Source organism: Drosophila miranda, chromosome XR (genome assembly GCF_003369915.1).
Source record: "Drosophila miranda strain MSH22 chromosome XR, D.miranda_PacBio2.1, whole genome shotgun sequence".
Taxonomy (NCBI): Eukaryota; Metazoa; Arthropoda; class Insecta; order Diptera; family Drosophilidae; genus Drosophila; species Drosophila miranda.
Window position 1 is genome coordinate 19,627,177 of NC_046674.1, and position 12,378 is coordinate 19,639,554.

The following is a 12,378-nucleotide window of genomic DNA, read 5'->3' on the forward strand; positions in this document are numbered from 1 at the left end:
GGACCATTATTTGAATGGGCTCGAAGAAGGAGGCCCCCGCCCCCGCCCCCACAGACAACTGTTTGTCAAATAAACATCTCTCACCCCACTGGATGGTGCTTCCTGGTTTGCCTCTTGAGCTGCTGATTGCCACGCCCACACACACACGCACACGCAACACGCAACACGCAACACGCACACAGTGCAATCAGGCGGTGCATAGCTCAATATGGCACTCTTCAAGTGCACACGCCAGGCCAAATTACAAGGGATTCGATTCGATTCGATTCGATCCAAGGGGAGAGATACACAGGAGGACGTGGTGCAGTTTTTTAAATTAAAAACTAAAATCGATTGACATTCAATTTGAGGCAGAGGCAGCTCGAAGACTAACTGCGCCCCAAAGTCATCTTCCCAGCCGGGTCTCGTCTCTCCACACGTCTCTCTCTTGTCGCCTGTCTCCCGTCTCCCGTCTCCAGTCTCTTGTCTCTGCCTCACTGCTCGCTGTCGTATCTCGAGTCAACATTTGTCGCTATAAATTTGCCAGTGCACAAGTTTTGCACATTTCCTAGACTCTGCCACGGATGCTGGGACGCCGGGACGCCGGGATGCGTGTGCGTGCGTAAGATACACTGAGAGCTGAGAGCTGAGAGCTCTCTCAGATGGAAACTGGGAGCAGCCCCGGCTACTGCTTCCTTCCTAACGACAACCTTGGCAGCAGCAGGAACAGCAGCAGCCGAATACGACATTCAATACATGCTGACATGTGTGCCTGGCCCTGGAGATGGCTCACAACCGACAGCGAACCGACAGGGACAGAAGAAGAGTGAGATTCCGAACTGTGATCACAGTGATTACCGATTGTTTATGTACCACAAGCACTTTAAAGCATTGTGACTATACTGAAACCGAGCAATCTCAATACGAGCATGTGTTAGATATCCTCAAGATGATTTTTGGGATTCTCCATTTCGAAAAAGGTTGCTTTAAAAGTGATTTTGCCTATTAGAAAGTTAAATAATCTGTACTTATATCCCAGGGATCGTAAGTATTATAATTTCTTTTATATAAATGCTTGAAAACTATTAGCTCTCAGAATGAATTTGTCCTTTAAGAATATGGCATTGAAGTGTAGATCGAAAATATATATAATTTTTCGATAGACACGACTCCGTTCGAAATATATCTTTATCTTGTTCCTGTTCCAAGATGACGATTGAAGATTTCCGCCGTTCGCGTCCTTAATTATTAAGTTATAAATTATGATGGCTCTTTTTTGAGATCTCTGGTTCTATCCAATGAAAATTCCAAAGCATCTCTTGGATTAGATACTTGTGCAATTCATGCTGGAGGTTTCAACAGAGCACCAATGCATTTGTCTTCCGTCATCTGTGACTTGCATCCCGTTATTTGCCCAGCACTCATCTCTCGTGAACATCTACACCTCAGATTCAGCCACAGCCGGGGCGGGGGTCGGGGCGGGGGCCACAGACAGAGTTCGGCTTTGGCTTCTGTATCTCTGGCATCTCTGTATCTGTATCCGTGTTTCCACATAGCTGTCGTACGACGCGTCGTATCTGCTGCCATGTGGCTTTCCGCGTTCGCGTGCAAATTTTGTGACACTTCACCCACGGGAGCGTTTTTTGCTTTGGCAGCTCTGAGACTGAGAGAGCTCCCTTAGGGGCGGCTTGGCTCCCTCTCTATTAATCCTTGCTGACGCTGACAAACTGTGGCAAAACTGGCAAAAGGAGCGATGTGAAAGCTGGGAGTGGCTGCTGGCTGCTGCCTGATGGCTGATGCCTGATGGAGAAAGAGTTGCAGACATTTTTTAGCTACTTTGTATCTTTAAGATGCCACAGGAAATTGCTGATTAAAGTTCCAGCATAGCATCTAGCTAGTCAACCCTTCATTAAGTGGCACTCCCACTCCCCCCACTCCCCCATCCCCATTCTCATTCTCATCAAGCGCGGAGGCGGCCTGGAATCGCATCGCATCGATGGCGTGTGCATAATTTCCCCTCCAAAAAGAAACAGCGCCAGATGCAGTTGATGCAACAAGTTGCCATGGCTTTTAATTGATATTAATTTAATTGACACTCCAGCCGAGTTCTGGCTCTGGCTCTGCGCTTGCCTCTGGTCTTTGACTAATCGCGTGGGCTTAGTGCCGCTTCGCCTGTCGTGGCAGCTTGTGAAGTGGCAGCTTCAATGAGCCTGGTGGCATGTAAACACAGCTCGATATAACGGAGGGGATCTGGAGCTAGAGCTGGAGCTGGAGTGCAGTTTAAGAGTTTCCATTTAAGCGCAATTAGGTCTACAGTCGTGATTAGCCTTAATGAGAGTCTGGCAAGTGGACTCGAAAGGGTTCTCGAATGAGAGTTCTCCTCTCTCCTCCACTTCCTGGATATGCCACGCATTGACTGGCCATTTCCTTTATTGAAAACTCTGCCACAAAATTCAAATGTTCATCTGCTTCTAATCATAACGGTAAACGGCCTCCTATTGGATAACTTTTGCATCTCTTCCTCGCCGGCCTGTGTCGTGCCTCGACGCCATCATCGCTGGCTGCGAGACGCTCTAATCGCTCATTAAATGGCCACAATTTGCCTGCTCGGCATTGCATTTAAATTACTTTCCCATTGGCTCGGCTCTGCCAGCGTCTGTGGCAGACACACTCAAATTTGTTTATGAGGGCCAGCCAGAACAGGGCCTTTTAACTAAAACTAAAGCTCATAACTCTGGCCATGGCTTCCCTCTCCCCACTCTGCGACTCTGCGACTGGGACTGAGACTGGAGACTGGAGACCGGAGACCGGAGACTGAAACTGGAGTCTAGTCTGTTGGACAATCGAGTCGCGTGAATTTCAGCAATCAGGCCTAGTCCGAGGCTCCCAGCGCCCATCGCCCATCGCCCAGCGCCCAGCTTCCACCCACTGCTCCGATCCCTCGTTGTCGTCGTCGCATTCATCAAAAAACGCTAAAGTCGTGCAGTTTGCAGTTTCCAAATCTATGCCCCACCCGCATCTGCATCCACCACTTGGCCAGTTGCCTCCTCCTTGTTCCCTGTTCCCCTTATTGCAATCGGCATGCCATGCAAAAGTTTTTCCTTAGTTTTTTCTTTAGAATTTTCCATGCACTCTGGAGACTGGGAAAGACTGAAACGGGAAACGAGAACTGACCGACGTGATATTATAAATTTAACTTTGGCCTCGCTCGCTCCCCCGCTCCCTCTGTCTCCCCCTGTCTCCCTCGCGCTGCTTCTCAACTTCCTTGTGGGGGCCCTGGCCCTCCTGTCCACCCATGGGAATCTGAAGCTGCTTTCGTTTTGCTTTCCAAAGTTCCAAATCTGCCAGAATCTACCAGAATCTACCAGAATCTTTCCGAATCCATCAGAATCCATAGTTCGTTCATCTGTTCTCTTGTGGAATCGAGATTCATGTAGAAAATGTGCAAATATGTATCACAATTGTTGCTGGAATGTTCGTTTAAATGACAAAAATGTGGCTGAATAAATTCATCGTTCCAGTTGGTTGCCATGACCAGCTTCAATCGATTGAGGCAGAACAGAATCCCCCGAAAATAGATACATATATACCAATACAATCCTCTAGCCCCGACCCTATCCCCACTTCGGGGGCACTTCAAAAGGAATTTCAAATATTTATTAACCAACCCCGCCCCGGCCCGGCCCGCCCCGCCCTGGCCTCATAACTGTTGTAAATTACTTGGCCAGGTTGTAAATATTAATAACCAGAAAGGGGTGAAGCGCCACTCTGCCAAAGGGACTGCAGGGCGGAAGGGGGCAGAGCAGCTATTTCCAGCCGAGTCGAACCAATTAAACGCATTTCAAGTGCCACGAAAATAGCGCCACACAATCGTGAAGGTGACGATGCGCACACACAAAAGATGGAGAGCTCCAGAGCTGCCGGAAAAACGCCACTCGACGACTATTACATAAGGCAGATGCTGTTCAGGCAAAGGCAATGGCAAAGGCAAGGGCAAGGGCTCTCTCTCTCTCCCTGACATTGAAATGTTGCGCGTGCAGCGTGCAGCAATGCAAACAAAATTAAAAATAATCATTACGGAGAGTTGGGGCAAGGAAAGGGAGCGAGAGTGGGAGCTGGGCGTCTGGAGCATAAATTAAAAGTGCAATGCATCCCTGCCTTGCGCTCCAGAGTTGCCAGCATTAAGAGATCAAACACGAGCGAGGATAACGGCGGCGGGCCCAGCAGGAGGCGAATGCCGGCTGCCGGCTGCCGGCTGCATCTGCCCCTCGACCATTTAAAATGCTGTAAATTTTAATTAGACGAGATATAGTACGCGTACTCGCTGTCGTAGATGCAACAAAGCCAGGGAATGCACTAAAAGATTCCTCTATTTAATATTTAAATAATGAGATCAAGATCAGGAAGGAAGAAATGTATCTCCCATAGATGGCATGGATTTGAACAGTCACCATCAACTAGAAATAGAGGAAAAGATCTATGCCTTATGCTGTATCGTTGAATCGACAGCTAAAGATACAAATCGAAGCGGCAGACATTAGACCAACTTCCTGGTATCAATTTTGGCCGCTTCAGCAGTTCCATTACCGGCTTTCAGCTCTCAGGCTCTCGGACTGTGCCATAAATAATAATCATGACAATATTTAGCCCCAGGCAATGTGAACTTTTCGCACAAAAGACCCGAGTCTGGAGTGGAGTGGAGTGGAGTGGAGTCTAGAGTCGCCTTCAGCACTCTCCGCAGCTCAGCTTCAGCTTCAGCTAGGCTCGATTTGATGCCCGGTCGAGTCGAAATGAATCGCGACTCTTGAGGCTTCTTTTGTTTCGTGTTTGCCGCTTTGCTGGCGACTGCAGGGAATGCTGTTGACATTGGCTGGGTCGATGGGCAGACTAACACTGAGACTGCGACTGAGACGGAGACTCCACCGTCCAGCACTACCTCAAGCTCTATTTCCTACTTCTCTTCGTCCCCCCCCACCGCTGCTGAGACTGTCTCTGTGGCTTCCCTTTTGGCCGGCTGCTTATCAAAAATTGCATTGCCCTGCCCCTGAGAATGCTAGGTAGGAAGATTGTTTGGCTGCGCCTCAGCAATAAACGAAACAAAATGAAACTTACACTTTTCAGTGGTTCCAGTCCACACCCTCTCCAGGTCCACCGCTCCGCACTGAGAGTTGTCGGCATAGCCACAATTCCTGACATTCGTTGGCTGAGATTAATGCGCCTTTTGGTTGCAGCCGCCAAGACAGGGCGAGGGCCAGGACCAGGACCAGGGCAGGTCAAGGGCCCGCGGCAGCGTCTGGGGGCCGTAAAAACTTCTTCTTTGTACACTAAACAAAGTAGAGTTCAAGGGCTTGCTGGAGAGCAAGACGTAGCACACCATATGGGGACTGTTTGTATATCAAATATATCAATATCCTACTTGCCAAGATACATATTTGCACTCGTTTGAATAGTTCTATCAAAAGAATAATTATACTCTCAAAAACAGCCATATTTGTTTTGATATAGTGTATATCTTTTTAAAGGGTATTAAAGCCTCTCGATGCCTTAGCCCGAACCCTGATTTCGTGCTCTTTTTTGTGCCTTATTGTCTCAGTTCCAGTCTCAGATTGCGCAATAAGAGCCCAAGAAGAGGGAACCCAGCCAAAGGGGAATCTAAAGAGCGGGAGAAGGGGAAGAGGAAGAGGAAGGGGCAACAGCAAATTGTTAAAAATAATTTATATTAAAACGCAGCACAAAAAGACATTGCAATGAAAATTGTGCAAACAATTCGAATCCGGGGGAGCGGACAGAGAAAGAGAGATCCAGCGATCGCGATAAAATAGGAGGGGAGAGCAGGAGCAGGAGCAAAGGCAGGACTCAGACCAAGACCCAGGCACAGGCAGAGGCACTGGCACTGGCACTGGCACTGGACCCACAGCCAGTGGAAGCTGCAAACAAATGTCCAAATGATATTTTGTCATAATAAATGGCACAACTATGATTATTTATGACTCGAAATGCGATCGCTTCCTCCCCACAGCCCCACCACAGCTTGGTCAATTTGAGTCTCATAATCAGAGACGAGTCGAGAAAAAAAGAGCTTCAGTCATGATTTCGATTTCTTGCCCCGGCCATATAATTTATAGTGCCAAGAGAGTATTGAATACCGCTTCTCCCTGGTGTCTTTTGTTGCAATCAAACCGAGTCTGGTCTGCCACAATTCGAGTCGACTCTTAGTTCCCGATTCCCGGTTACCGGCTCCAGGTTGATTTGCTGGCTTTGATTTCCCTCTGTTTTATTGGTTGGCATTTCTGTTCTAGGTCTCAATTGCGGCTGATTGTTGTGAGGCATCATTAGAAGAACGTAAATCAAACAGTTTTTTTTTTTTGTGTTTTTTTTCGTGCATTTACGACTTTTTTGCTAAGAGGCTGTGATCCATTTATGGGGAGTACTCAGAACAGAGCGGTTGAATAAGATATTAAACCTGGAATGTACACTCATTTGGAAGTAGATTTGTAGTTTATGGTTAAATAAAGTAATCATACGAATTTTTAGTGATTTATTGGGCATTTTCAACTGGACTTTAAACATTATTGCTGTAACATTAAGGATATTACGATGGCTATAAAGTTTGTGTATTTTGTACACTTTAATGTGGGGGGAAAACATTTGAAAATCTTTAAATATGGGTATGGGTATTCGCCAGACTTTCTCCTGACTTTTCACCGATATTTCCTCCCATTCATTTTCATTCTTTCTCGGATCCATGCCATTTCCTTCCATCAGTTCGGTCGACTCTTTGTTTTCGTTTCCTCGAAATCCGAAATCCGAAATCCTTTTGTTTATTTGCCGTTGCTCGACTTTAAAGGATTCTTGTGGCCATTTATATATATTTTTGTATTTTTGTGTATTTTATTTTCATTTTGTATCCCCGTATTATTGCTGGTGCTGGCTGCCAACTGTCAATAAGTCTTTACTCTGTCAGCACACATGACACCCGTTGCCCGCCACCCCGCTGCCCCGCTGCCCCCCTGCCCCGATCCCGGCTCCGCTGCCATCACTTAACCTATCCCCCACCCCACTTCCTCCTCTTTGTCGAATGCTGTGGAGTTTTTTGTACTCTCTCCCTCTCCTCTCCGTTTTTTTTTTTGCGTTTTCAAATTAAACTTAAACTTTTTTCATTTCCATTCAGCACACACATAGAAAAAATTCCCCCCCGTCCCTCCGCTGCGCACATGCGTTTCAATTCCACTTTTTTTTTTTTTGTATCCGCTGGTGGGTCTGATTCCTGGTATGCCGCGTGCTCAGCGTGTTGTTTGCTTATTTGAAGTTTCCGCAGGGAACAGAACAGGGAGCTGGCTGGGCACCGTTCCCCGTTCCCCGTTCCCTGATCCCCGTTGCCCTCTTCAGGCGAGAGTCGGTAGTTGAGAATGAGCTGGATCGCAGGAGACCCCAGAGAGTGGCTGGCAGGGGGGAGGGGGGCACAGAGTCAACGAGCGCGCAATATTAAATCGTCTGTATTGTTTACAATCAGAAAGCGTTTTATAGACTTTATATAGACGAACGAGTCCATGGCAAACGAAAACCGAAACAGGGGAAACATATTGATTCAAGCTTCTCCTACTACTACAACATCGTATATTCCGCAGAATTTCATTTAGGGGGGGAGGGGCAATCGGAGTCACAGTTGAACAATTTTTGCCTCGGCTTCGGCTTCGCCTTGGCGCATTTTCTCTCTGAAAAAAGTCACGTTTAAACCGTCCCGTCCCGCCCCGCACCGCCCCGCTCCCACGTCTATTGCAAAAAAAAAAAAAAAAAAACCAAAAAATCATTAATCAAAATTAAACCATAATTATTTGCCAGAAATCAAAGTCGCAAGAAAGAGAGATATGTATTTTTTCAGGTGTTTTTTTTTCGCCCGTTCCGTCCCGTCCCGTCCCGTTCCGTTCCGTCGCTGTGGTGGGTGCGTCGAAGGCTATCAAAATGTAGTTTCTGTGTGCGGTTTTAATTGAGCTTTAATTATGCCTAATTAAGCGTGGAAATACTTTTTCTGTAGTCTTTGTGGATGGTTTTATTTTTGGCACTTTTTGCATATCACTTTAAGGTTTTTTTTTTTTCCAGCAGCAGCGTGTGAACACCATTAACAGCTTGTGGGCCAAGACTGAAGATAACCCACATAAAGAAAACAATTAAGATGTCGGGAATGATAATTAGCTGGTCTTCTGTGGACTCGACAGGCAATCATATGGGATTTCCCTAAGCTACTATTCTATGAAGGACCGGATATATGAAGTTATTTTCAACAGGGGAGGCAGTACTCATTATTGAAATTATAAATCTAAGATTTACAATATATAAAAATTAAATTGTAATATTAGTTACTTTACTGTCAAAAAGTTAATTAGTTTTAGTGCCTTTATTCTAGTGACCAAGAAAAAGTACCTTATTTAACACAGCATTAAGAAACTGTTTAAAAAACATCATTTTGCAACATTTCTTCATACTTGAAGAATCATTAAGCTACTGCAGAAATAACTGGGGTGGATATTGACATAATCAAAAAATTGGGTGTCATTTTAAATATTTTAAACTGCAAAGAAAAAATAAATACCCGCAAGTTTGGTGAATATGCCTCGAAGACTGCAGAGCTGTTACTGGAAAAATATCCTGAAAAGAAGCTAACTCCCACGCTTCATAAAATTCTGGCACATGGTCAAATTTTAATTGAACATCAGAGCCTACCAATTGGAGAGATGTCAGAGGAAGCCCAGGAAACAAGAAACAAAGACTACAAAAAATACAGGAATATGAATACGTGCAAGACATCACGAATTAAGCAAAACCAAGACCTTTTCAACATGTTGGCAGCCTCTTCAGATCCATATATTTCATCGGCAAGCAGTTATTCTTCAGAAATGATAAGTTTATTAGATATTCCTCCCACTAAACAGGAAGTGGAGGATTATTTTACAGAAACAACAAAATTAAACCAACTTTCAGATTAAAAAAAAAATATTTTTTTTTTTAAATTTTTGAATATTTGGTTTAGTTAAAAATTAATTAAAAAATAATATTTTATAGTAAAAAACACCATTAAAAGTAATTTTCGATAAAAAAAAAATAGAAATTGAGCATTTTACATTGGAAAATATGCACCGGCAACAAAGTTCAACTTTAACCCATTATTGTTAAGCTTTTAGACACTGTAGCATAATGTATTTAAGCAGATACAATTTTGAAAGATTTTTCTTTCAAATGCAGTTTGTTTCATGAAGTTATCTCTATTTTTTCAGAAGTTATTAATTTAGCAAGCTGAAACGGCGGAATTCGCCACTATGCGTCGAACCTACTGACGAGCAGGGCAGAAAGATTCTGGAATGACCCAGGCCTGGAATTCCTCAGAAAATTAATTTTGAGACTAGTTTTCAATTTAGTTCCTTTGCAATATATATATAAATATATAATATACGATTTATAAAGATTCAATTATCCACTATTCTTTGGGCAGCTGAGTCGGTCCCTTGAATCCAATAACAAAATACACAGTTCTTGTAGAACTCTACTCTCCCTAGTCCCTCAGATAATGTAGCGCCAGGAATAAACAATACAACACAGAACAGATGGGATTCAGATTCCTTTTCGAAGTGTAAAGAGTGGGGACTTTACCTCATTCTCTATTTAGTGACTGTCCTTGACAGTGTGGCCCTGAACGTTTCGCCTTGGCTGAAAGTTCAGTGCTGCGATATGAGTTGACTGCCACATAGCTGTAGCTGTAATCAATAGGGCATATAGCACATATCGCCAATAAAGAACAACATGAACTCGATTTTATTTGGTAAACAGAAAGAGAATTGCAAACACAGACACAGGGCGAGCGAGTGTCCCCCGAGGGGAACGAGACTGAACGAGAACACAAAGTAATTGATTGTTTATGGCCATACAATTTATGTGTGCCACAATAGCGGGCATGGAAAATATTGACCATTTGCTAAACGATAATTCAAAATGTTAAATCGACAATTTCAATTTGAAGCGAGTGTGGAGCCGAGATCCCCCCGGGGGCACCCACACTCGCACACACACACTCGCCATAGTTCACACATGTCTGCCCCTTCAGGCTGCCCCTGGCTGTTGTAATATAAACATAAACTCTCCACTTAATAAAGGCGAGTGGCATGCCCCCTGCCACAGACCTGCCCTAACCCCATCTGGCCACAGTGGAATCAATCGAACGTGTAATAAAATGCAATTTTTGCAGTGGTGACGCCTTCTCCACAACGTTGCCTTGCCCTGGACTCCCCCGCCTCTGGGGGGTCTTAACCCTTTGGCACTTTAGGGTTCAATTGCTGTGTAAATGGTACTACTCCTACGCCAGTCCCCACCCAAAACCAGATTGTAAAAAAAAACCCCCGCCCCATACAGTTACAAGTTTATCGAGCAGCAGGGCAAAAACAATGCCACAGAAACACCAGACCCGCAGGCCGCGACTGCAGATACCCTTCAAGATGGAACTTTGGCGACCATGGCAAAGGGTATCAAATATTGATTACTTTGTGCGTCACAAACGCCTGGTGAAAACTGTTATGCCCACACCGCAATGCTACACCGTATGTGTATGTAATTATGCTCAATGTTGCAGGCTGGTTTTTGTTGCTTTCGCTACTCGTTTGTTAGGTACTGTTTTTTTTTTTTTTACAAGCAATTTAAAAAATCTCTGCCCTCTCGCCGGGGGGCTACCGGGTCTCTTCTTCTTGTTTGAAGCGTAAATAAATGTTAACACAGCGGGGGGTATTTTGATTTTAAGTTAAAAATACAACAAAAATATGTATTTTCTCCGTGTATTGTTAGGTCGAGAATAAAAATTTCGTTTTGCAATGCCTTAAAGACAGTCGAATGTGGTTTAGCCGTGACTCGTCTACGGATTAATCTACAGTTCCAACCAAAGTCCTGGGCGACTTTCGATAGGGCGAAATCAGTTTATATTTCAACAAAGTTTTGGGCTTTCCACCACGCCCACCTCCGATCCCAACAAAATATTTAATCACTGTCCATTCTGCAACAACCATTTCGAGTATAAATAATTGCTTTTAATTCTTTAGCAACCCTCTGCCTCTTCCTGTCTCTCTCTCTCTCTCTCGACTCTACAATTTTGCAATAATATTTTGGCATATTATTCGTGTAGTCGTCCGCTTATATAATCGATTAGTCATGGTCGATTTCATACTTAAATTTTCGTAAGCAAATTTGTTCAAGTTCTCCCCTCCCGCCCAGCCCCTCCCCTGATTCTTGATTCTTTTTGGCAATGTATTGAAAAGTAAATAATGCAATTTGCTACGGAAAAAGAGGCAAGGAGATAGAGGAGGAGGGGGGAAAACGACTTTCGGGGGCAGTTAAGCAATTATGTAATTTTTAATAGTCGCCGTCGGCGGCGTTACGCATTTTACGAGCAGAGAGGGGGGGTAGGAGGAGGAGAGGAGGCGAGTAGGGTTGCCTGTAAAAGTCAAAGCACAATTTATTATTGTCAGTCGGGGATGATAAAATGATGGAAAACGATTAAAAATCCGTCAAAATTCCGTAATAAACGGAACAGAACAGAAACGGAAGAGCACAGAACCGTATAGAGAAGGGTCGGTGCGCGGATTAAAGAGACGCCAGAGGGCGCCGCTGTGAGGTGACACGTGCAACGTGCTTCCACGGATTTTGTTGCGCACTCACGTACTGCTGGACTGACTTATTTCCAGGTTCCAGGACTTTTGCAACAGCTCCTTCTTCGTACGACCCCCAAGCGCCGGTCCGCAGCCCCCGGCCCCCGCCCCCGCCCCCGCCCTGTAGTGTTAATTGTGGCAACTGCTCTGTGACTGGACTGTGACTTCTGTCAATTGTTGGTGGAGGTGGAAGTGGTAGAGGGCAGCGGGCGGCGGGCGGCGGGCGGCGGAGAGACCAGACCAAAGGACCTTGGACCGTTTTGTACGTGGCTCGAAAGGAAACTCGGAAATAAAATATGACTGGGGCGAGCACATGGGACAGCGGACACATAAACTAGCTGGCCAGCGGGCTCCCCCTTTTCGGAAGAACGTTTAGTGCTCGATGCTCCATAAACTTGTGGACTTGGCCCGCCTGACCAAAAGCGAATCAAGGGAAAAGGACCTTTTGCCTGTTAAAGTGTCGCCACGTAGGATTTTTTCGGTGTATTTTCCACCAAATTTAAACACAACTCCCTCGAAAGGGGAGCTCCCCCACCCCCAACTGTGCTCCTCTTCACTGGTCAGCAGCGGTAACCCTCGGTCATTGCCCCATATACATGGATGGGCAAACCCCCCAACCCCCCCACCGAAACGGAATCCTCTTCTGACTGGAGGCGGCTGCTCCACTTGAGTTGCGCTTTTTTAACTTTGTTCGCCCGCCGACTCCTTTATGATG